Source organism: Bos taurus, chromosome 10 (assembly GCF_002263795.3).
Source record: "Bos taurus isolate L1 Dominette 01449 registration number 42190680 breed Hereford chromosome 10, ARS-UCD2.0, whole genome shotgun sequence".
Taxonomy (NCBI): Eukaryota; Metazoa; Chordata; class Mammalia; order Artiodactyla; family Bovidae; genus Bos; species Bos taurus.
The window spans coordinates 16,788,594-16,812,030 of record NC_037337.1 but is presented as its reverse complement, the minus strand read 5'-3'; the positions used below and the strand labels follow the sequence as shown (position 1 = coordinate 16,812,030).

The 23,437-nt window shown below is 46.1% G+C and overlaps 1 long non-coding RNA gene across 1 annotated transcript; it reads right to left on the bottom strand.

The window, feature by feature from the left end:
• Nucleotides 1-558: 558 nt before the first annotated feature.
• Nucleotides 559-22,523, bottom strand: LOC132346301 (uncharacterized). The gene is made up of 3 exons (XR_009496092.1): nt 22,195-22,523; nt 1,805-1,933; nt 559-809 (listed from the first exon to the last, which is right to left on the bottom strand). It is a non-coding gene; the product is annotated as an uncharacterized lncRNA (long non-coding RNA).
• Between the last annotated feature and the right edge of the window lie 914 nt (nt 22,524-23,437).

Genomic DNA, 23,437 nt, shown 5'->3' with positions numbered 1-23,437 from the left:
TGGGTGCGGGCCGTTGCCGTTTTTGATGAGCTGTGCACATATGGATACCCAAACATCTGGAGCGGCCATGTGCTGCTCTGGGCAGGCCAGCCCTGGTGAGCCAATCAGGGGCCCCCGGGCTCTGGGGGGTGCGCACGGCCCCGCCAAGTGAGCACGGATAAATTATTCATGACCGAGTTATTTGTGGTGCAAGGGGTCCATCAGCTACTTTGATTAAAAATCCAGTGAGTAATGAATATGCAAACGCCAGCGACTGCTCCGAGCAACAGATTTGTCAAATTGTCTATACTTCACCGAGATAAAGGAAAATCTCCTGGGGTCCCGAAATTGAAAAACCGCACCGTCAAATCACAGCATTATCTTAATTATCAAATCTCCTTGGCCGTGCAAATACCCCGCGTGAAGCTGAGCAGGGCGTTGGAAAAAAAAAATCAAGAGAAAGAGATATATTTGTCAACGAAACCGGGGCCTGGCTAGTGAGAAACAGGCTGGTGGAGGAGAAGCGATTTCAATTCACATGGTGACTCCACAGCCATTTAATTATTTTAATTAGGCTTAATTAGTGGTAAATTTACAATGATATGCTTGATACCTGGCATTAAATCTTTCATGCATAAATGTTTTGTTAAAATGAGAAAAAGGCAAGTGGCATTTCGCCAGCAATTACTGCTGAATGTTCTAATGAAGGATTAGGCTCAGCGGTGATTCATGAAGACAGGCGGGCACCAGACTTGTTTACGAGGCATCAGCTCCATAACTCACTTGCTCCTACCCAAATGGTCGCTGTCCTTGTCAGTTTCAGGGAGCACCTGCTTGGGGTGAGGGCCTGGGTGGTGCGGGCAGGGGCTGGATACTCAGCTCAGCGCCCCAGGCCCTCTGTGTGTGTGTTTATGAGACCCTCCAACTCTCCCCCAGAGGGCCTTCATCTGTGGGCATCAAAAGCCACAGTGAGGAGTTGGGGGAATGGGATCATGTGTTACAGAACAGGGTGATTGTCTGTGGCCCTGGCTAAGTTTGTGAGAGCCTGGAATTGCCCTGCACATCTCTGGGCCTGGAGCTGAGCCGGCCTGCAGGACAAGTTGGCTGGAAGGATGGGTCCCTTCCTAAGTTGTGGCTGAGCTGTGCTGTAGCCCAGCTGGGGAGTAACTAGTTGTGGCGACCACTACTCGTTCACTAAAGAGGCATGCTATACTAAAGTGTGACATACTCTGGGCTGCAACAGGTGGCAGTTCCTGCGGGGCAAGTCTGGGGATCCTGACAAGATGCCCCCCACCCTTGTCCTGTCCCTGGGTGCAGGGTCCTCCTGCAACTCAGTTAACAGAGAACGAGGACTTGCTCCCTGCACTCAGAGACCAGCTGCAGCTGTCCCCTCCCCGCAAGGAGGAAACACAGCAGCTCACACCTGGACCAACAGGAATGGAGAAGCAAATGAAGCAAACTACCGCCTGGCCATAGAAACCTGTAGAACCCTAGTGTCTGGCTGGCTCTGTCCCTGGCCACGGGCTGCTTGGGTCCTGGCCAGAGCTCAGAAGTCCCCAGAGTGACCCCAGGGGCTGTTCGCAGGTCCGCACTTCCCACTCGAGGCTCCCCTGGCAGCTGCTCCTGCTCCTCCCACTAGAGAAGGAGGCCATGCTTAGCGTGCCACTGACGGTGGCTGAGGGGACCTGGCCTCCTGCCTCCCTCCTTTCAGTCCAGCACTTGATCCCTAGTCACCTTCCCTCCCCAGGCTCCTCCACATCCTGCTCCCTTCTCATTAGCTCAAGCTCCTCTTAATTTAGTGCTAATGCCTTTGGCTCCAACTTACCCATTTCCCTGGAGAGTCCTGATGTTGTGTTTCTTAAGCCCGTCCTGAATCTCTAGTCGATGAGGCTGTGTTTCTTGGTTTCAGTCCCTTAATGGGCTTTCAGAATTTTCTGCCTCAGCTTTTCTTTCCCTTCACAACAAAAAGACGTGACTATTAATAAGGAGAGTTTTTTTGAAATTTCTTGGTTGTTAAATCAGTTTTTCTTTTTACTCATTCAAAGGAGTGTTTTTGTAGCCAGGTGGGTGTTTGTCTCTTCAGAGTAGCGGCTGCTTCTGTCCAGTAGAATGGAAGCCCCACGAGGGCAGGGGCCTCGTCAGTCTTGTTTCCTGTTTATCTCCTGCTTGTCATAGTGCTCGGTACACACACAGGGCAGGGGATCGCTGTTGGTTGGACCCTGCCCAGTGTATCTAACCACTTCAAGGGAAGAGTTATTCAGAGTTTCATCTGTGAAAGTTAGAATCTATCTCCCATTGCATTGTTGGAATACAATACCTATTTGTTGAGTAAGGAGAATGTACGTAGGTAAGTTTTTCCCACTCAACAAGGCAGACTCCAGATAATGCCCCATATTTATCCCGTGGCCTTGTTCCCCCCTGAAACAATGGCATGTACCCCAAGATATACTGTGCTTCTCTTTGAGAAATAATGATTTGAGGGTCTGACCAGGCTGCATCATGGTTTGGTGCCAGGAGGTGGGTGCCCCAGACTAGAGGCTATAGGGAGAGAAGGGGACCTTTCAGATGAGGAAGAAGAGCTATGAGAGGCTGGGAGGAGGGGATCAGACCCTACCCCCAGTGTGGAAATTTGGAGCTCCTGAGGAGTCATTTCATGGAGGGGCTTCACACACTCCACCCTTCTGGATAGGTCAGGTAATGTGGGCCTGAGAACAACTCCTCTCCAGGGGGAGGTGACAGGCCAAGTCTAACCACAGGAGACGGCTCTGCCACAGATGATGTCGGCGTAAGATTCACAGACCATAGGATGGGAGCTCCTGGAAGTCCAAGGAGGAAGGGTGATGGGAAGAAGGCAGGACTCAGACCACTTACTGATTAATAAAACTGCAGCGATGGACATCGCAATGATGGCAGAGTGGACGCATGTTTCCTTTCACTCTCTCTCCAATCCCTACTAACATCACAACAAAGGAATGAGAAAGAGGCAGAAATCCACACTGGGGAAAGAGTCAGACGGGATGACACCAGGCAAGAGGATCCAGTGAGACTGCTGAAGCTGGGGAGTAAAAGAACCAGCAGTAGATAACTCATCAGATGAGAGAAGCCAGGGCCCATATAAAGGCGGGTGAGTGGTGGGGAGCTGTGGAGATGATGTGAAGCAAATTGTTTCCCAGTGTAGCCCCCCAGAAAGACTCAGGAGTGGCAGGCACTCGGGACCTCTGAGGCTGAGGTGTGGGCTGGGACTGACGACAGCAGGGATATGTGGCTCGTGCTGTGCTGTGTCATCCAGAGCCTCCCTCAGAACTCATGTCCCCCGCTTCCAGGAATGCTGTTGCTTGACAGCTCTGGCAGAAGGTCCTCACCAAGAGTCACCCTCCATAGGGAAACACCTTGTGTGCGTGCTCAGTCATGGCCAACTCTTGGTGACCCCATGAACTGTAGCCTTCCAGGCCCCTTTGTTCGTGGGATTTCCCATAAAGAACACTGGAGTGGGCTGTCATTTCCTCTTCCAGAGGATCTTCCCAACTCAGGGTTGAACCTGTGTCTCCTGCATCGGCAGGCAGATTCCTTACCACTGGGCCACCTGGGAAGCCCAAGATAGTAGACTCTAAACTGGGATTGTGGAGCTGAGTTGCCTTTCACAGGTTGGCTAGTGATGATACTTCCATCACTGGTGGAGTATAGGTACCTCCTGGTGGGCTGTTGTGGTGCGATTGTTACCACTTTCACAAAAATAGTGCACTGAAAGGGCATACCAGTGGAAGGCAGAACCCTGGTGGGGGCAGTATTCAAGGCAGTTGAGAAATCTGGGGAGGCAATGTCAACCCACTCCAGGACTGTTGCCTGGAAAATCCCGTGGATGGAGGAGCCTGGTAGGCTGCAGTCCATGGGGTCGCACAGAGTCGGACACAACTGAGCGACCACTTTCCCTTTTCACTTTCATGCATTGGAGAAGGCAATGGCAACCTACTCCAGTGTTCTTGCCTGGAGAATCCCAGGGATGGGGGAGCCTGGTGGGCTGCTGTCTATGGGGTCGCATGGAGTCGGACACGACTGAAGTGACTTAGCAACAGCAACAAAGGACAATCAATGCTTTGGAGAAAGAAGTCAAAGCCCAAGGGTGATTATTCCCCAACTAAAGACCAAGTCTGAAAGCCAGTGAGCCCAGTTGGCAGCTTATAAAAGGAACTTTAACTCTTGCAACTGGAGGGCAGGAAAAGCTGAGGATCAGATGCCGGACTTAATTATAGGGGTAGCAGAACTCAAGAAGAGATTGGCTTCCCCACCTCAGGAAGTTGGTCATGCCAAGATCAGGGCCATGATTGGGAAGGAGTGGGATGCTGAGGACTGGGTGGGGCCATTTAGGTTGATGCACTCAAACATCTTGAATCTCCAGATCCTTCTAAACTTTGTAGTACCCTCTTTTTTTTTTTTTTTTTTTCTGTTAAAATATAGTAATTCTCTCTTTCTTGAAAGTAGTACAAAGGCCTCTCCCCTGTGAGGCAATGCATGCCTTTCTCAGGATTGAATTCCATCTCCCTTCCTGATCACCTGATCAATCATGACACATCTGTTACAGTGAGGGCATATTGGAGTGGCTAATAAAATGGAGTCTCGACCCAGGTCAACTTGACCCAGGTCATAATGGATCAGCTAGGTCCACAGACCTACCCATCCATTATCTAGACTTCAAATGAATACTTGTAATGGACATACTCAGTAGTTGGCAGAACTACTAGACATGTAGGGTGAGACTTATTGTAGAGAGGGCCCAGTGAAAGCCTCTGAAACTGTCTCCCCACCCAGAGCCAAAGCAGGAAGTAAAAAGCAGTATCATATCCCAGTTTTGCCAAGAGAATGCACTGGTCATAGAAAACACTCTCTTCCAACAATATAAGAGAAAACTCTACACATGGACATCACCAGATGGGCAATACTGAAATCAGGTTGATTATATTCTTTGCAGCCAAAGATGGAGAAGCTCTGTACAGTCAGCAAAAACAAGACCAGGAGCTGACTGTGGCTCAGATCATGAACTCCTTATTGCCAAATTCAGACTTAAATTGAAGAAAGTAAGGAAAACCACTAGACTATTCAGGCATGACCTAAATCAACTCCCTTATGATTATACAGTGGAAGTGACAAATAGATTCAAGAGATTAGATCTGATGGACAGAATGCCTGAAGAACTATGTACGGAGGTTCCTGATTTTGTACAGGAGGCAGTGATCAAGCCCATCGCCAAGAAAAAGAAATACAAAAAGGCAAAATGCGTATCTGAAAAGACCTTACAAATAGCTGAGAAAAGAAGAGAACCAAAAGGCAAAGGAGAAAAGGGACGATATACCCATTTGAATGCAGAGTTCCAAAGAAAGAGAAGTTCCAAGGAGAGATAAGAAGGCCTTCCTCAGTGACCAATACAAAGAAATAGAGGGAAACAACAGAATGGGAAAGACTAGAGATCTCTTCAAGAAAATTAGAGATACCAAAGGAACCTTTCATGCAAAGTTTGGCACAATAAAAGATAGAAATGCTATGGACCTAACAGAAGCAGAAGATATTAAGAAGAGGTGGCAAGAATACACAGAAGAACTATTCAAAACAGATTTTCATGACTCAGGTAATCACAATGGTGTGATCACTCACCTAAAGCCAGACATCCTGGAATTTGAAGTCAAGTGGGCCTTAGGAAGCATCACTATGAACAAAGCTAGTGGAGGTGATGGAATTCCAGGAGAACTATATCAAATCTAAAAGATGATGCTGTGAAAGTGCTGCACTCAAGATGCCAGCAAATTTGGAAAACTCAGCAGTGGCCACAGGACTGGAAAAGGTCAATTTTCATTCCAATCCCAAAGAATGTTCAAACTACCACACAACTGCACTCATTTCACAAGCTAGCAAAGTAATGTTCAAAATTCTCCAAGCCAGGCTTCACCAGTACATAAACGGTGAACTTCCCGATGTTCAAGCTGGATTTAGAAAAGGCAGAGGAACCAGAGATCAAATTGCCGACATTCACTGGATCATAGAAAAAGCAAGAGAATTCCAGAAAAACATCTATTTCTGCTTTATTGATTGTGCCAAAGCCTTTGACTGTGTAGATTTGTTCCAAGTTCCAAATTTGTTCCAAGTTTGTTGTGACAAACAGTGAAAAATTCTTAAAGGAGATGGGAATACCAGACCACCTTACCTGCCTCCCGAGAAATCTGTATGCAGGTCAAGAAGCAACAGTTAGAACCAGACATGGAACAACAGACTGGTTCCAAGTTGGTAAAGGAGTACATCAAGGCTGTATATTGCCACCCTTCTTATTTAACTTATATGCAGAGTACATCATGCAAAATGTTGGGCTGGATGAAGCACAAGCTGGAATCAAGATTGCTGGGAGAAATATGAATAACCTCAGATACACAGATGATACTACCTTTATGGCAGAAAGTGAAGAGGAACTAAAGGACCTCTTGATGAAAGTGAAAGAAGAGAGTGAAAAGCCTGGCTTAAAACTCAACATTCAGAAAACTAAGATCATGGCATTGGGTAAATAGATGGGGAAACAATGGAAACAATGAGAAACTTTATTTTGGGGGCTCCAAAAAATAGATGGAGAAACAATGGCAAATAGATGGGAAAACAATGGAAACAGTGAGAAACTTTATTTTTGGGGGCTCCAAAATCACTGCAGATGGTGACTGCAGCCATGAAATTAAAAGAGTCTTGCTCATTGGTAGAAAAGCATGACCAACCTAGACAGCATATTAAAAAGCAGAGACATTACTTTGCCAATGAAGGTCCATCTAGTCAAAGCTATGGTTTTTCCAGTAGTCATGTACAGATGTGAGAGTTAGACTATAAAGAAAGTTGAGTGCTGAAGAATTGATGCTTTTGAACTGTGGTGTAGGAGAAGACTCTTAGAGTCCCTTGGACTACAAGGAGATCCAACCAGTCAATCCTAAAGGAAATCAATCCTGAATATTCATTGGAAGGACTGATGCTGAAGCTGAAACTCCAATACTTTGGCCACCTGATGAGAAGAACTGACTCACTGGAAAAGACCCTGATGCTGGGAAAGATTGAAGGCAGGAGGAGAAGGGGACGACAGAGGATGAGATGGTTGGATGGCATCACTGATTCAATGGACATGAGTTTGAGCAAGCTCCAGGAATTGATGATGGGCAGGGAAGCCTGGCGTGCTGCAGTCCATGGGGTCACAAAGAGTCAGACATGACTGAGCGACTGAACTGATCCATCCCAGGAGGAATGGAAGAGATTCATCTAGGTCTTCAGACCTGGAGGATTTGGGGGTAGGGAAGGTGGGCAGTGGTCTGCATCATTTCCCTTTATATTCAGTAGTCTGACCCTGATGACAGTGGGCTCTATGAAGACTCCAACAGGTAGTGACCCTAACTGCAGCTGCAGTGCCAAATGTGACTTTGTTAGAGTAGGTTCACACAGCCTCAGGTACATAGTATACAGCCACTGATTTGGTGAATGCCTTCTTTTCCAGCTGTATCAGGAATGAGGATCAGAAACAGTTTGCATTCACTTGGAATGGGTAATAGTGTGGTGCTGGTGGTTTAGCCACTGAGTTGTGTCCGACTCTTGGGACTCACAGACTGTAGCCCTCCAGGCTCCTCTGTCCTCTGTATTTCCCAGGCAAGAATCCTGGAGTGGGTTGCCATTTCCTTCTGCAGGGAATCTTCCTGACCCAGGGATCGAACCTGGGTCTCTTGCATTGCAGGTGGTCTTCTGCATTGTAGACAGATTGTTTACTGAGTCACCAGGGAAGCCTGGATAATAGTGTACATTTATGGTTTTATCCCAGAGCTGTGATAACTTTCCACCCTCTGTCATAATTTAGTCCAGAGGGACCCGAACCATCTGGACATTCTTCTGAATATCACCTTGGCTCATCCTACAGGTGATATGGTGCCAATGAGACTGACTGAGCAAGAATTTTGGAGGCTTGGGTTGCATATGTGCTTCCGAGGTTGGGAGATAAAACTTACAAAGCTTCAGGGCCTTGCCATGGCAATGTCTAGTGTTCAGTGGTCTGGAACATTCCAGGAGGTGCTCTCCAGATGTTAGTCATCGTGTGTCTCTCATCACTAAGAAAGAAGTATGACACCTGTGAGGCCTGGTTGGGTTCTGGAGTCAGCATATTATACACTTGAAAATACTGCTCGAACCCATCTGCCGTATGACGTGAGAGGCTGGTGTCTTTAAGTGGAGTCCAGGAGAGGGTTCTGCAGCCAGCAGGCTATGGTGTCAGTGGCCCTGCGATCTGGGCCACACCATCCAGAAGTCCCTATGATACTAGAGGTGTGGGTGCTGGGGCAAGATGTCAGGTGGAATTTATGGAAGGCATCAAGAAGGGAATCACATAGCACACATCTAGGGTTCTAGAACAAAGCCATCCTGACTGCAGTGGAGAAAACCTCAGCTCCTGGTGTGCTCCAGGCCCTGAAAGAGAGAAAGCACCTAACCCATAAGACAGTGAGCATCCATGTAACCAGCACTGGCCTTTGAGAGCTGAGTTTTGCCAGACACGTGCCTCACAGTGTCAGGTGGGTCCAGCAACAATCCCCCATAAGAGGGAAATGGTACTTCTGGGATCAGGTAGGGACAGGTCAGAGGAAGCAAGAAGATGTTTGAGCAAGTGGTTCGGACCCTGCGTTCTGCCTCACTGTAGCACTGGCCCCTTTTACTGTGCTGGCACTGTGACCAGCACTTAGGATTAGCTGATGGAGAAGGCCTAAGCCCCAGTTTGGTTCATGGCTGGATTGACTTGGAAAAGGGATGCAGGCTGGAAATGGACAGTGGAATTGCAGCCCCACTGCCCTTTGGCCGTGAGTATCAGTCCTCCCCTGAGCAGAGTTTCAAGCTGTGCAGTTGGCCATCCACTTTGTGTGGAGAGAGAAGGGACCTGAAGCAAAAAAAGGTAAGGACTCATCCTTTTTATACTGTAACAGGTGACTCATTGGAAAAGATCTTGATGCTGGGAAGGACTGAAGGCAAAAGGAGAAGAGGGCAGCAGAGGATGAGATGGTTGTATAGCATCACCAATGCAGTGGAAATGAACGTGGGCAAACTCTGGGAGATAGTGAGGGACAGGGAGGGCTGGTGTGCTGCAGTCCACAGGGTCACAAAGAGTTGGACATGACCTAGTGACTGAACAACAGCAAAGGAGGAGTGGCAATGTGCCTGGCAGGTGGAATTGATGCTTCTGAGGACCCAGAAATGGTGGGAGCAGGGGACCTGCAGGGTGTGATGCTTCGTGACTCCCATGGGGAGTTTGTGCTTGTTTACCTACAACTTTAGGCTTAGTGGGTCTCAAAATCCTGGCTTCCTGAGGGAGCCTATTTCTTCTAGATACATAGTGAGAATTCCATTAAACTTTCATCAATTACTGATGACCGATTACTTTGAGTTCTTTGTGCCAAGAGACCAGCAGGCAGAGAAAGGGGACCCTATCCTGGCAGGAGGAGCTGACTCTGACTATCAAGACAAGGTGGGGCTCCTCTTCTAAAACAGGGCTGGGGTGGGGTCTGTGGGTGGCACTCAGGCAGTACTCTGGGGAGTCTCTTGGCCCTCTGTTGCTCAATGTCTGCAGATAACAGACAAGAGCAATGTCCACAGCTTGAGAAGGGCTTGAGGATGAGGACTCTGGCCTTCAGGGATAATGATCTGGGTCACTTCCCTAAGTTACCCATTTGGTCCAGCAGAAACACCCAGTGAGGTAAGATATATCTGGAATGGGGAGTGGAAAAAAAAAAAAAAGATGAGGGGTATCATTGCAGCCTGATACAGCTCCAGTGGTTGTTGGTGTTGGGGTGGGAGAATCCCTTTCTCCTCTGTATCTCCCCAGGGAAAAGGACCAACTGGAATTCTAGATGTTATTCCCTGGTGGCTCAGACGGTAGAGAATCTGCCTGCAATGCAGGAGACCTGGGTTTGATCCCTGGGTTGGGAAAATCCCCTGGAGAAGGGAATGGCAACCCACGCCAGTATTCCGGCCTGGAAAACTCCATGGATGGAGGAACCTGGCAGGCTACAGTCCATGGAGTTGCAGACTCGGACACGGCTGAGTGACAAACACACTGAGGAGGCAGGTCGCTGCTGTGCCTGTGGTGATGTGCTGCCCAGGGTCCCTTGGGCCTCAGGCACTCATTTCTCCAGTGTGCTGGGGGTATTAGTGACCCTCAGTTCCTGTCTCTCTCCAGCAAATCGCTCCTAGTTAAAAAAAATCCTCTTGCCCCCCTCTCTGGAGGAGCCCAATTCCAATGACTGGTCAGTGAGGGAGTAGAAAGGCCCTGCCCTCTCGCCTCAGGGCAAGCCAGCCCTGCTGAACCACTTCAGCTGTGGGCTCCCTGGCATTGGCTGAGCGTTTCTGCTCCCTCTGTCTGACCTCTCACACCCCCCATCATCACTCATCCTGGAGGCAGGCCCCAGTACACTTCCTGCAGGCAAAACTCAGAGTCTGTTTTCCAGGAACAGGAAAATTTGACCATGATTTCCTCCCCTCTCAGTGCCACCAGGCTACTATTTCTCTCCCCGCCAGCAGAAAAAAGCTTCACTCTTGGAGAGGCTAAACAGGAGAGCCCCAGCCTAGGGAAGCAGGCGCCACTGAAAATGAGGTTGGGTGTCTGTCTCGAAAGTGAAGTGGAGATACTTTCTACTACTTGGCTTCCAGAGTGCTGGAGGCCAAGCTTAGAGTCTCCTTCTCCCTGTTCCTTCCCCAGTGACAGCAGATTGGATGAGTTTTCTGGGGAAACCAGCAGGTCCAAGAGATAATTCTGACAGATACTGGCAGACGGGAGGACCACGAGGAAGTGGCTGGTTGCTACTCATCAGCCTACAGTGAAACCACCCACCCAGGCACGGAGAGCGTCTGATGCCTTTTAGCATCTTATGCATAAATGTGTATGTAAAAAAACAAGGATTATTAGATGTTTGAAGATGATCTCTAACTTGAAAGACAGATGTCAACATGGAACCAACAAAAAAGGAACTCCGGAGAAATAGAAACATCGTGGGGAGAAAATGAAAGCTTCAGATGAAAAAGTAAAATCTCAGGGATCTAAGAAAAGACATATTGTCTATGCAACAAAACCAAGATGCTATTCAAAAGGAGCAGTCAGAAGACTTTGGAAATTAAATGTATCATAGCAGAAATAAAAACTGTGACGTTAAGATATTGTGCTGTGCAGAGGAAGTAAAGTGTGTGTAGGGGTATGTATGAGTGTACATGAATGGGGCATAAAAAAAACAAACCCTCATCTTTCATAGAAGGAAAATTTTAGATTACAGTTATCTCTTAATATCCACAGAAGATTGGTTTCAGGGCAGTGCCCCTCCCCTCAACCCCCATGGATAGCAAAATCCAAGGATGTGTAAATCCCTTATACATAACAGCATGGTATTTGCATATGATCTATGTACATCCTCCCATATACTTTAAATCATCTCAAGATTACTGTGATACCTAATACAATGTAAATGCTATGTAAATAGTTGTAAATACAATGTAAATGCTATGTAAATAGTTGCCACTGTGACAAATTTAGATTTTACTTTTTGGAACTTTCTGGAATATTTTTTTTTCTGGAATATTTTTTATCACAGTTGGTTGAATCCACAGATGCATACCCATAGATACAGAGGGCTTACTATATATCTAAATGTTTTAAAATCAAGAACTGGAAGTTTAAACATTTTACTTAGAAATATGACTATAAATATAAGAAATAGCCAAAAAATAGCAAGTGCTTGCTACTAAGTTTTGGGAAATCAGGGTTGGTAGAGTTTTGGGCAGAGGACTGCTGCTTTTCAATAAAAGCCTCATGGAATCATTTGATAACTTAAATTAATACTTATGTATTACCTTGTTAAAATGCAAATCAACTTAAAAACTTAATCCTGATGAGATTTGAAATCTGAAACACTTAGGCTGAAGTCTCAGCTCTGCCATCTACTCCCTGGGGAACCATGGGTAAGTGCCTTGGTTTCCCCATTTATAAAATAAAAACCAGACCACTTGCTTTCTCAGACTGTGTTGAGAATTCCTCCAGACAATAAATATGGAAGCAAGTTTTCACCTGAAAAACTCTGTACAAGTGAAGCTAACATGCTGCTGCTGCTGCTGTCGCTTCAGTCGTGTCCGACTCTGTGCTACCGCATGGACTGCAGCCGACCAGGCTCCTCCACCCATGGGATTTTCCAGGCAGGAGTACTGGAGTGGGGTGCCATTGCCTCATCCAAACAGGCCACTAAACATTTTAACCACCACTGGATTCGGCCAGCGAAATAGGCTGAGGTGGTTGTGCTTTTTGGATGACAGTGTTCCAAAAGGCAAATCCCTTTTGGTTGTAAAGGCTTTAAATGTCTTACTCTGAGACAGATTGTCTCAACAGAAATACTAACATATCTGGATGATTTGCAAACCAATCACCAGCTAAATTTGCTGCCTCCTGAAATAGTTTTGGGATATCTCTAGGACAGGCCCAGCCCAAAACACATTTATGCAGGCAGTCAAGACTGCCTTTGACGCTCAGATTCCCTCCTGTCCTGTGGTGTCTCTAGCCTCCAGCCCAGACACCCAGGACCCTTGTCCCCTCCTCCCATTCCTCCACCCTCCCTCTCCAAACAATACCCACTCTCTGGGAAGGAAATGAGAACCTAACTGCAAGGATATAATCGGCCCACAGTAGCTTATATCAAGGTAGTCCTTTCCCAGGGCAATGTGTGTGTAGACGTAGAATAAAGCATTAAACTAAAGAAATAAATCTCTAAAGTGAATTACACAGAAACTAGACATTAAAGAAGTGTCTTTGGGTAAGTGATGACATTCTGTGTGTGCATGTGTGTGTGTGCACATGTGAGTGTGCGCCCAGTTGTGTCCAACTCTTCGGGACCCCATGGATTGTAGCCCACCAGGCTCCTCTGTTTATGGAATTTTCTAGGCAAGGATACTGGAGTGGGCTGCCATTTCCTCCTTCAGGGGATCTTCCACACCCAAGGATTGAGCCCACGTTTCTATCGTCTCCTGCATTGGCAGATGGAATCTTTACCAACTGCACCATCTAGGAAGCCCAATGACATTCTAGTCCTTGTAAAATTGTATCACACATCCAAATAAGAGTTGGATTCTCTCTTTGCACGTCCCCCACCACCCCGAAAGCTCCCCAATCTGATGGGCCTTACTCTGAGGCCCCGGGGCAGGGGGATTGTCTATGCACGTCAAACTAATAGAATCCTGGGACTTCACATGATAGTCCTTGGAGAGAATCTTCTCTAACTGCCTTCCTGATGCAGGAAGCCACTTTCCAGCATGCTTTGACCTGTAATTATCCACTCTCTAGGCCAAGCGTGACCTTCTCCCTTCAAACTCTAGCCTCATGCTACTGGTGGGTTACTTCATTATTAGAAAAGATCTCTTCTTACTAATTTGAATTCTGTCCTCGCTGATTTTTACTCTTTGGTCCAATTTCCACTCCCTGAAACCAAATAACAAGTTGACCCTCCTCTTCGACGATGGCCCTTTGTTTGCATGAAGACAGTGTTTTGTTTGGCATTGTCCAAAGTGTGTCCCATCGAGCGCTGGTTCCAAGGGATGCTGCTAAGAGGTATGTGATGAAATGGTTGGGTGGTCAAACAGGTTTGGAGAATGCTGAGCTAATTGAACTTGCCCAGGTTTCTTTACTATGGGACTTTGGGGGACTTTAATAAACTAATGCACCAAATCGTGCTCTGAGAATAGGATTTAGCTAATGCTGTGTTTTTCGAAGTTGTGTAACCCTAGCATGCTCCTTTAGTGGGTGTCTTAGGGATTAGTGTTGGAGAATTACTGGACCTGCAGAACGAGCTCTGTGTTGGGAGTTGCTGGTATGCAGGATCTGGCTTCTACCGACTCACACTGGCTGAATGTGCACATCTCTCCCAGCCCTGCATTCGGTGATGGCATACAGGGAGCTTGAAATTGGCCACAGTGGGAGCGTTATGCCACAGAAACCGGCAAACACTATAGATCAGGGCTCTGTATTCCCAGAGAGCTGATTGTTAAACATTTACTGGCATGCCACTCAATCAGAGGCCTTGGGTTAAAGCCACCAGATAGTTGAACTGGGACAAGTCATGTTGCCTCTAGGGTGCCTACCCTCAACCATCTGAATTTGTGAACGCAGCAGCCTATCCTGCTCTAAGGCCCTGCAGCTCCTCTCAGGATGTCCTTCTAGGTTCAGCATCCCCAGCTCATTCTCAGTACATCCTGCTTCCCCAATCTCTTACCACCCTGACCGGATGTTCCAGACCAAATGAACTCTAGGTGGTCAGTTACCAAATGGAAGCTTCTGGAAGGAGACACCATCCTCTACATGTGGCCTGGACAGTGCCCAGAGGCATCTGAAGGGAGAAGACTACCGCACAAAGCAGTCTCACATCTTCAAAGTGGAACATTCCTGCCTCTCACACTGACACTAGGACTCATTAGAGTGATATGTTCAGGTTCTGGGGTGCAGTGTGAACCCTGTCTACCATATGCCCTTAAGGAATCAGATTTTCTGTTCCTCCCTCAGCTTCCTTAACTACAATCTTGGAAAATAATAGTACTTAGCTATCTGTTCGGGCTTCCCTGATAGCTCGACGGGTAAAGAATCCTCCTGCCAATGCAGTGACATAGACGATGGGGTTCGATCCTTGGGTTGGGAACATCCCATGGAGTAGGAAAGTGGTAACACACTCCAGCATTCTTGCCTGAAAAATCCCATGGATAGAGGAGCCCGGCAGGTGATAGTCCAGAGGGTCACAAAGAGTTGGACAGGACTGAGCATAGACACACAGCTTAAATGCTCATTGTCAAGATTAAATGAGAGGACAGATGTGAAGTATTTAGGACACAGCTTTCATAACTCATTGTTGTCATTAATCAATGACGACAATCTTTCCTACTGCTCTAGATGCCCTTGGTGCCCTGCCCAGATCCTCATGCTCCCAACCCTGGGCTGTTGTGAGAGTTCACTGATGAAAGCTCACAGCTGCACGCTTCTCTGGAGCATCTTGCTCAGCAGACAGGAGACCCCTCGCCAGGAGATGCCTGGGAGGTCGAAGTCTCCTCCCACCTACACTCAGGGCCAGCCCACAGCCAGTGACTGATTGACACAGGGGTGTGAGAGCTTTGCCTCCCTGAGGGACAGCTCTGTGGCCCCGTTCATTTCCTGTAGATCAGGCTTCAACTGAAACTACCTCTTCATGAAGTTGCTTCTCCTGTATCCCTCACTTTTTTATAGGATTTTCTGGAGATCACTCTCTTCACAAATGAAGTACATGGGAATACCTGCCTCAGGTTCTGCTTCTAGGAATCAGACCTAAGATACCCACAGAGCCTGGATATGGGCTTATCACAGAACCTCGTGTAGCCCATGATCAGAGTTGACCTGCGGAGGAAAACCTAAGGGCCACTCCTGCTCCAGGTCCTGCCCTCTTCCTGGCTTGGTTGGAAGACTAAGTGGGGCCATCACAGGTGTATACCTGTGATGATGGCCTGAATGAAACGCAGAGGTGAAACTGGTGAGCAAGTAGAGAACCAGAGAGAAGTGAAGCCAGACAGATAAAGCAGGGCTGAGGAATGTGAGGCCTTATCTGCTAGGCCAGGTGTTCAGCCTTGATCATAAATGTCTGAGATTGGAGGTAGGTGACCCACAATCCAGTGCCAGTTCTCCCCCTTAGTAACCTTGTGAACTGAAGAGATGATTATAGATCTTACTTTAAAGGGTAAGGATTACATGGGATAACACTTTGTGCATTTTAAATTGGCTGTGGTTGACACTTGTTATTTTTGCTATAAAGATTATGTATAAGATATCTATAAAACATCTAACTGAACTCACAAAATATATGGGGAATCACACAGAGTCCCAAATGAAGATAAGACAAAAATCAGAGCAAAAATTGAGGTTGTAGCTGCCCTCGGACTTGTGGTTGGATTCTTGAATGGAGCAGGAAATAAGGCTTTGAGCCTGTGCTGAGTTTGAAATGAGAAGCCTGCATAAAAGTGGGATTTTTTAAGTATTGTGCTCAGAGCAAGAGGGTAAACTGGAAAAAGATCTTACACAGGGAGACAACAGGAAAGCTGTGTGTGTATTAAAAAATTACTTTATTTATTTATTTATATCGAATGTGTGTCTTGGCCTGAGCTCTAGAGAGGGAACGTCTCCCCCGATAATTTACAATGCAAGTCTACATTTTATGAGGGTTTGAGGTATATCATGGTACTACCTGCATGGTATGAGAATCCCCCAATCTATAAATTAACATAAAAATTATGCTAGGATAGATAGAGAAGACCCTGGGGGATTGCTCAGAAGCAAACTCAGATTTCTTGGCAATGTGCCATCAGCCCAAAGTATTCTCCAAAGATAAATCTCCATTGGAAGTATCCTTTAAAAAAATGAAGAAAGTACCCTTATAGTCCTATATAACAAAATACACAAAGAATCTATCCACATTGAATGAGACTCAGGTGACTAAACAAAGAGCAGTATTAGATCTTAATATCCTCCACCCACAGAAGTTCCAGGTAGCAGAACTACTCATCTGTAAAAAAATGAGTGTGCTTAAAGTGAATGAATATGTAAAAAGAGGAGTTAATAACATAGAAAAAACCATGAGAATATGAGAAAATAACTTTTACACTGCAAAAAGAAACTGATAGAATTATTAGAAATGAAAAAAATATAGCCATTGAGATTTTAAAAAGCAGATTAGTTAAAAAGCAGATTAAACACAATTGGAGAGAGGATTAATGAATTTGAAAGTATATTTGAGGAAAATATGGATGTGGAGTGTTAAAAAGATAGAAATATGGAGTGTTAAAAAGATAGAAATATGAAAGAGTGGCTAAGAGATATGGGGGATGGGATAAGAAGGCCCCATGTACATCAAATGAGAGTTACAGAGAAGGAGGGAGAGGCAATATTAGACAATCTAATGGGAATCTTGGAAATCACAGACAATCCCAATCAAGATAAATAAAAATAAACCCATTCCTTGAATACTGCACATTGTACTGAAGCTATAGAGCACCAAAGACCCCCTCTCCCCAAAAAAGGGTCTTAAGAGAGATAGAGAAAAGATAGATTATTGTAAAGGCATGACAGTAAGCAACTTTCAATACAAGTAGAGATAAGGAGGAAATGAAATGTCTTTAAAGAGTTGAGGAAAAAACCCAGCCAAATTAGAATTCTACTTAAGAGCCAGTATAAAAAGTAAAGACAGTTCAGACAAAGACTAACAGGGTGTCCTATTAAGAGGTGAAGTGAAGTGAAAGTCGCTCAGTCGTGTCCAGCTCTTTGTGACCCCATGGACTATACAGTCCGTGGAATTGTCTAGGCCAGAATACTGGAGTGGGTAGCCTTTCTCTTCGCCAGGGGATCTTCCCAACCCAGGGATTGAACCCAGGTCTCCCGCATTGCAGGCGGATTCTTTACCAGCTGAGCCACAAGGGAAGCCCTCCTATAGATAGATCCTCCTCAAAAGATCTACAGCAAGATTATTTAAAGAATAAGAAAATTCTCTCTGGAAGCAAAGACTGAGATGCAAAAAGAACTAGTAAGGAAAGAAAATGGTTAAAATGTGAATGAATCAAATAATGTATTTCCTTTCTAAAATATAGAGAAACTATAAAACAATTATGAGATAAAAAACACTGTGAAACTAAAGTACTGGCTAAGAATAACATGTAAGATGGGAAGGGACTGAGAGTTATTAAAGTATTCTATGGTCTTATATTGTCGGGTGACTTGGATTTTTATTAACTTCAGACTTTATTAAGTCAATTATTCACATTAAAAAATTAAGGAAGCCACTAAAATGATGTGTTAGCCACAAACCAGTAAAAGGAAAAGAATAAAATAGAGAAAAAAAGATCAGTCAATCAAAGAGGAGGAGGAAAAAGAAGCATAGACAAGGCAGAGTAAAAGGAATGCAAAAATGAAAATGCTATAAATGAATCCAAACAGATTGATAATCACAATATTTTTCAATGGATTTAAATTTCTGATTGAAATACAGAGAGTTTCAGATTGGATTTTTTTTAAAAAATTCATCTCTATATTATTTAAACAACATGCAAAAATCTTAAGGACACTGAAAAGTTGAAAGCAAAAAGGTAGAAAAAGCTGCTACAAAAGAAAACAGAGTTGAGACATAGAGAAAAGAAACATTGCTAATGGCATCAATTAAAACTTAAAATCCAGGCTTTATGCGTTGAATATCCAGTTACATGAACCTGTAAGTATTCCATCCTCCCTGCAGGTTTATAAAGTTGTTTGAGTTGGATATTTTCACTTTTGCAGCCAGAAGATGTCTGACCAGTGCAGAGGTGGATGGAGGTTATTCTAAGAAGCACAAGTAAGAGTCATAGTTTAGAAAAATTAACCTAGTGGTGAGAGGAAGAGAGGTTTGAGGAGGGGAGAGTTTGGAAATAGGCAGTGGGCAAGGAGCTGTCCTGGAGGGCTGGATTAAGGAAGTGCCAATTGACTGAAATGACTTAACACACACACACAATGCAACTAGAGAAGGCACAGGAAGGTTCCCAGAAACCTGAGTTGGAAGCCTCACTTGTCTAAGCTTTAAAGCCTCTAATCACATAGCCCCTGAGTGCACACTAGAGTTTGTAAGACATTAATTGTGGGGCTTCTCTGTCCTAAAGAGAACCTTTTGAAAACACTTTCAGCTACTCAGCCAAACTAATAAAAGGTAATTAAAAAATAAAACAAAAAAACATGAGCAACACTATTTCAGCCACACCTCTGATCAAAGTGATAATGTCTGAAAATCATTAACTCAGGAGCAAGGGCTCAATTATCATACATAAAGATATGCTTTGAGACTTCCCTGGTGGTCCAGGGTATACGAATCTGTCTGTCAGTTTAGGGGACGCAGATTCAGTCCCTCATCCAGGAAGATACCACATGCCATGGACCAATTAAGGTCAAGCACCGCAACAACTGAGCCTGAGCGCTAGAGCCCGAGAGCCACAACTCCTGAACCCGAGTGCTGTTCCTACTAAAGCCCATGAGCCTAGAGACCGTTCTGCACAAGAGAAGCCACTGCAGTGGAAGTCCGCGCATCACAAGAAGACCCAGCGTAGCCAAAAGCAAATTTTTTAAAAGATATGCTTTGCATCTCAGATGAGTTGATTTATATATTTCTAGGCAAACCCTCAGGAACATGGGTGTCTGTAAATGGGAGGTGTAGGGGTATCGGTTATCTTTCTGAGTTTTATTTTTCTTGCAGGTTCAATAAGGCAGTTGCAGCAGCTCACCAACATCCTTCTCATTTTGAAATACTGTGAGTTTATTTATTTTTCTTTTCTTTTCCTCGAGGGTGAGATACCTGAGCAGAGAAGTGTGTGTGGTTCTTTCTGTGCCTCCAAGGGGTGTGTGTGTGATCGACCACCTCGTGTGGGTCTGTGTTTCCCCCACAGCTCCGGACGCCTGCCCATCTGCATGTGTGCACACAACCATTTGTTTGTTCCTCCTTCCCTCTCCTCCTCCTTCTCCTCTCACTGCCTCCCTTTCCCTCTCCCCACAAGTCTGGGAGACGCATCAACATTTCTCAGTTATGTGATGTTCTCAGCAGGAGGATGGAGCCAAATAATGGTGTTTCTAGTTATTACTCTGATGAATCACAGGGGAACAGCCTTCACCAAGGTAGAACGGCTTGCATAAAATATGTTCATTCAATTAAAAAAAAAAGAAATTGAAAAATAAGATACTGCCAACATGGGGCTCTGAGTTATGTAGGGTTTATGCAGCGATTCCATTTGCAATTCAAGCAAGAAACACAGCAGAGAGGCACCTGGGAGCCAGCTCCCTGGAATGGGGGAAGGGTTCCACTGCCAACAAAAAATCCTGTGCCTCAGACGAAGTTTCTGGAACAGGGAAGGGGGAGGTGTAGATAGACCTTGGCCTCCGCCAGCCTAGTTTGAACAAGAAATTCTATGCTAGAAATACTGCCTCCCTGACAGGGAGGACTGGTTGACCTGTGACCTCTGCTGCCCAGTTGGCCATGTTTTATACCATGAGACTACCTGCCCCATTGCCTCAGCTGATTGGCTCAGGCATGGACACCCGACTCAAAGACATCAGACTTACCTAGGAGGTGGCCTGGCACAAAAAGCTGGCTGAGCCAATGGCATTCTGTTTTTCTTTGACCCTGGAATTGCACTTGGACTGGGTACCAAGGAACATGGAGAGAAAGAATCAGTTAACAGTAAAGGCTGTGAAGGAGAGTTGGGCCATGGAGACTACGTACAAACTGAAGTTAAGAGGGAGCAGAGAATCAAAAAGGGGATGGAAGTCAGGAGACAGCAAATGTAGTGTGTGAGAGGCAAGACAATGCAGCCCACAAGAGAGGTATTAAGAGGAGCTAGGTGCCAGGCATTTCTCTAGAAGCTGGAGAAGAGACCAAAGTCCTCTTCATGCAGCTCATATTTTAGTGGGCTGACCCTGACGGGCTGCATTGTCACAGTTAGTTCCATTCCCTATCAAGTTAATCCTTCCCAAGGCCCAGACAGTTGTACTATGGGAATATCAGCTCCCACTACTGGACAGGAATTTGCTTGCAAGCAACAGAAATGAACTTATATTTTAAGCAGAAGAGGTGTTTTAAGGCTCACGGAACTAGGAAAGCTAATGAGTGTAACTCAAAAGAATTGAAGAAGGAGATTTGGGCATCAGACTTCTCACTCTGTCCATCTCTCATTTCTGCTTATTGTGCTAACTACTTTCTGCAGACAGACCATGTACGGCAGGAAAAGTGGCCCCCATCAACACACATTCCCACTCTCTCTGCCCAAGCTTCTCTGTAAAAGGACAGCAATCCCAGGGAAGATTCTGATTGGCTCAGCCTGAGTCAAGTGTTCCCACAGATCCATTGCAGTTTCCAAGGAGCAAGGTAAGGTGGGCTTCCCTGGTGGCTCAGATGATAAAGCATCTGTCTGCAGTGCAAGAGACCCAGGTTTGATCCCTGGGTTGGGAAGATCCCCTGGAGAAGGGAATGGCAACCCACCCCAGTATTCTTGCCCTGAGAATCCCGTGGACAGAGGAGCCTGGCAGGCTACAGTCCTTGGGGTCACAAAGAGTAGGACACGGCTGAGCTACTAACATACACAAGGTAAGGTGATTAGTTAGGCCTACATACATAGCCACCTGTGATCAGATGTGTGAGCATCTTTACAAGACCAAGGGAGACAGAGGAAAAACATGAAGGAAGTAACAACAATGATTACCATAATCTAACAGAGGATCAAAAAATAAAACCCCAAATGACTGAAGCTAGATTGGCCCCAGGCCCCCTGGCCTTCCCAGGTCTGGAGCAGCCCTTGGAGAAAGCATTTTGTAGCTGGAACTTTGAGTCTGTTTACCAGTCGTCTCTGAGAAGGTGGCTGCTGGAATACATTAGGATAACTCGATTGTAAGATTTTAATGACATAACACTGAGACCTCGGGAGGCCTGAGCCCTGCAGTCGATCAATTCGCATACCTTTCACTCAGACCTAAGTGACTGAAAATCATTTTGCTCCCCAAGCTCTTAAAGGTCAGGAGTTGAATGCTTCAAGAAAATCTCTTTCTCTATCACAGGAAACCTCTTGCATTTAGCATCCTGTCGATCAGGAGTACCCCAGGAGGCCAAAGAAGAGGAGTGCAGAGAAAATGTGGCCTGTGTTGCTTTCTTCCCTCTTTTTTTTTTTTTTTTTTCTTTCCCCGCTAGTCTGGTGTGTGTTTATGTGGCATGGGGATGCTGGCTGGGAAAAACCCAGATAAGCCGGGGTTGTTAGAATTTACTTGTCTTCTCCCAAGTTGTTGTTTGTTGCCAAGTTTGAACTCTTAGAGCAATAAAGCTCTATCCCTTCCAAAAAGGTCTGTCCCAGCTGTCACAGTTTTTGGAGGGAGACTGGGACAAGTTGGGGTCACCATCGAAGTGGGTGCTCGAACCCAGCCCCCCAATCTCTTTCAAGAAAACTCTTTCTTTCAAACCTACTCCTGTGGCTCAGGGCAGGTGTCCCACATGAAAATGGAGCCCAGCGCCTCTGTGCCCCTGCTTGGCAGGGAATCTGAAGCTATGTGCCCCTCTCTGCTCACTGGCCGGCTGTTTAATGACATGCAAATGGGAGGGATACTGTCTGTCAAACGAGGCCTAATCCCTTTGTCCCTACCTGCCAGCCGGGCAGCCTTTTCTGCACCAGTTTTGGCCGCGAGGACAGCTGTGAGGTGCTGATGGGAGCGCTGGGCAACGGTGCTGGTTGCCTGGTAACCGTGGAGGCTCTCAGGGGCCTCAGGTGGTGGATGGGCCCTTCGGGCCGCACCATGAAACTGGAGATTCTTCTCCCGCCCAGGGAGCTAAGAGCCTTCCAAAGATTTGGGGTTCTGTGACCTTTATCAAGGGCCTTCTCTGGGCTTCAGTTTCCTCACCTTTAAAACGAGGCAGGTGTTCTTCAAACAATGTTTCACCAGGAAGGAGGAAGCCTAAAGGCCAGCCCTGCTCTTCAACACAGCCCGAGCAGTTCTGTCTTATAAACTGGGGTTCTGAATTTAAAAAAAAACAAACAAACAAACTAAAAGCTTCATCTGCTAAAATAAATATTTGAAGGCATTAGACTCAATGATCTGCCATGCCTTTCCCATCTCCCGTGGGCTGTGGTTTGTCTCACGGAGATCCTGTCGGATAGACAAACATGGGTAGCACCATCTCTCCCTTTCATAGGTGGTTAAATGGAAGCCCAGAGAGGCGCAGTAAGTTTCACAGACTCACACAGCTAGTTGGTGTGATGCTAAGATCAAACAGCATTCTAGGTGGGGGTTCTGTCTGCTGAAGCTCTCTGCAAAAGAGGCAGGATAGGGTTGGGAGAAAGACCTGGTCTCTCAGTGGATTCCCACCTGACACTGCATACATGTAAGAGGGTCAGAGAATTTTTGGTGCTCAGATTTGGTTGGCCATGGGACGAAGACTGTGAGGCCAATACTGACCTTGGCTTCTTGGCCAATTGTGTGCGTGTGTGCGTGTGTGTGTGTGTGCATGTGTGTATGTGTGTGTGTATGTGTGCATGCTGGGCTGTTCTATACCCAGCTGTTCTTTTAACAGCATCTTGTGGACCCAAATGCTGTCTTTGCCATGTTAACCAGACTGCCTCATGCATGTGCTTTCAGCCAAGGTTTACGGGTACCCGCTTGTAGCTCAGCACCCTTGGGGGACCCCAGGGAGTTTATAGTCCCATCCATGCCACCAGCAACCACCCCCCCAACCCCACCCTGCAATCAAATGAGGGAATCAACATATGTCTGACACCCTGGCCAGGGCATGGTCCTTGTGGGTGGTCAATTTCAGCTGACCTGTAAGCCAGTCGTTCCTGACTCAGTCTCAGCAGACCAGGTCTGAGCAGAACTGGTCTCAGTTGACCA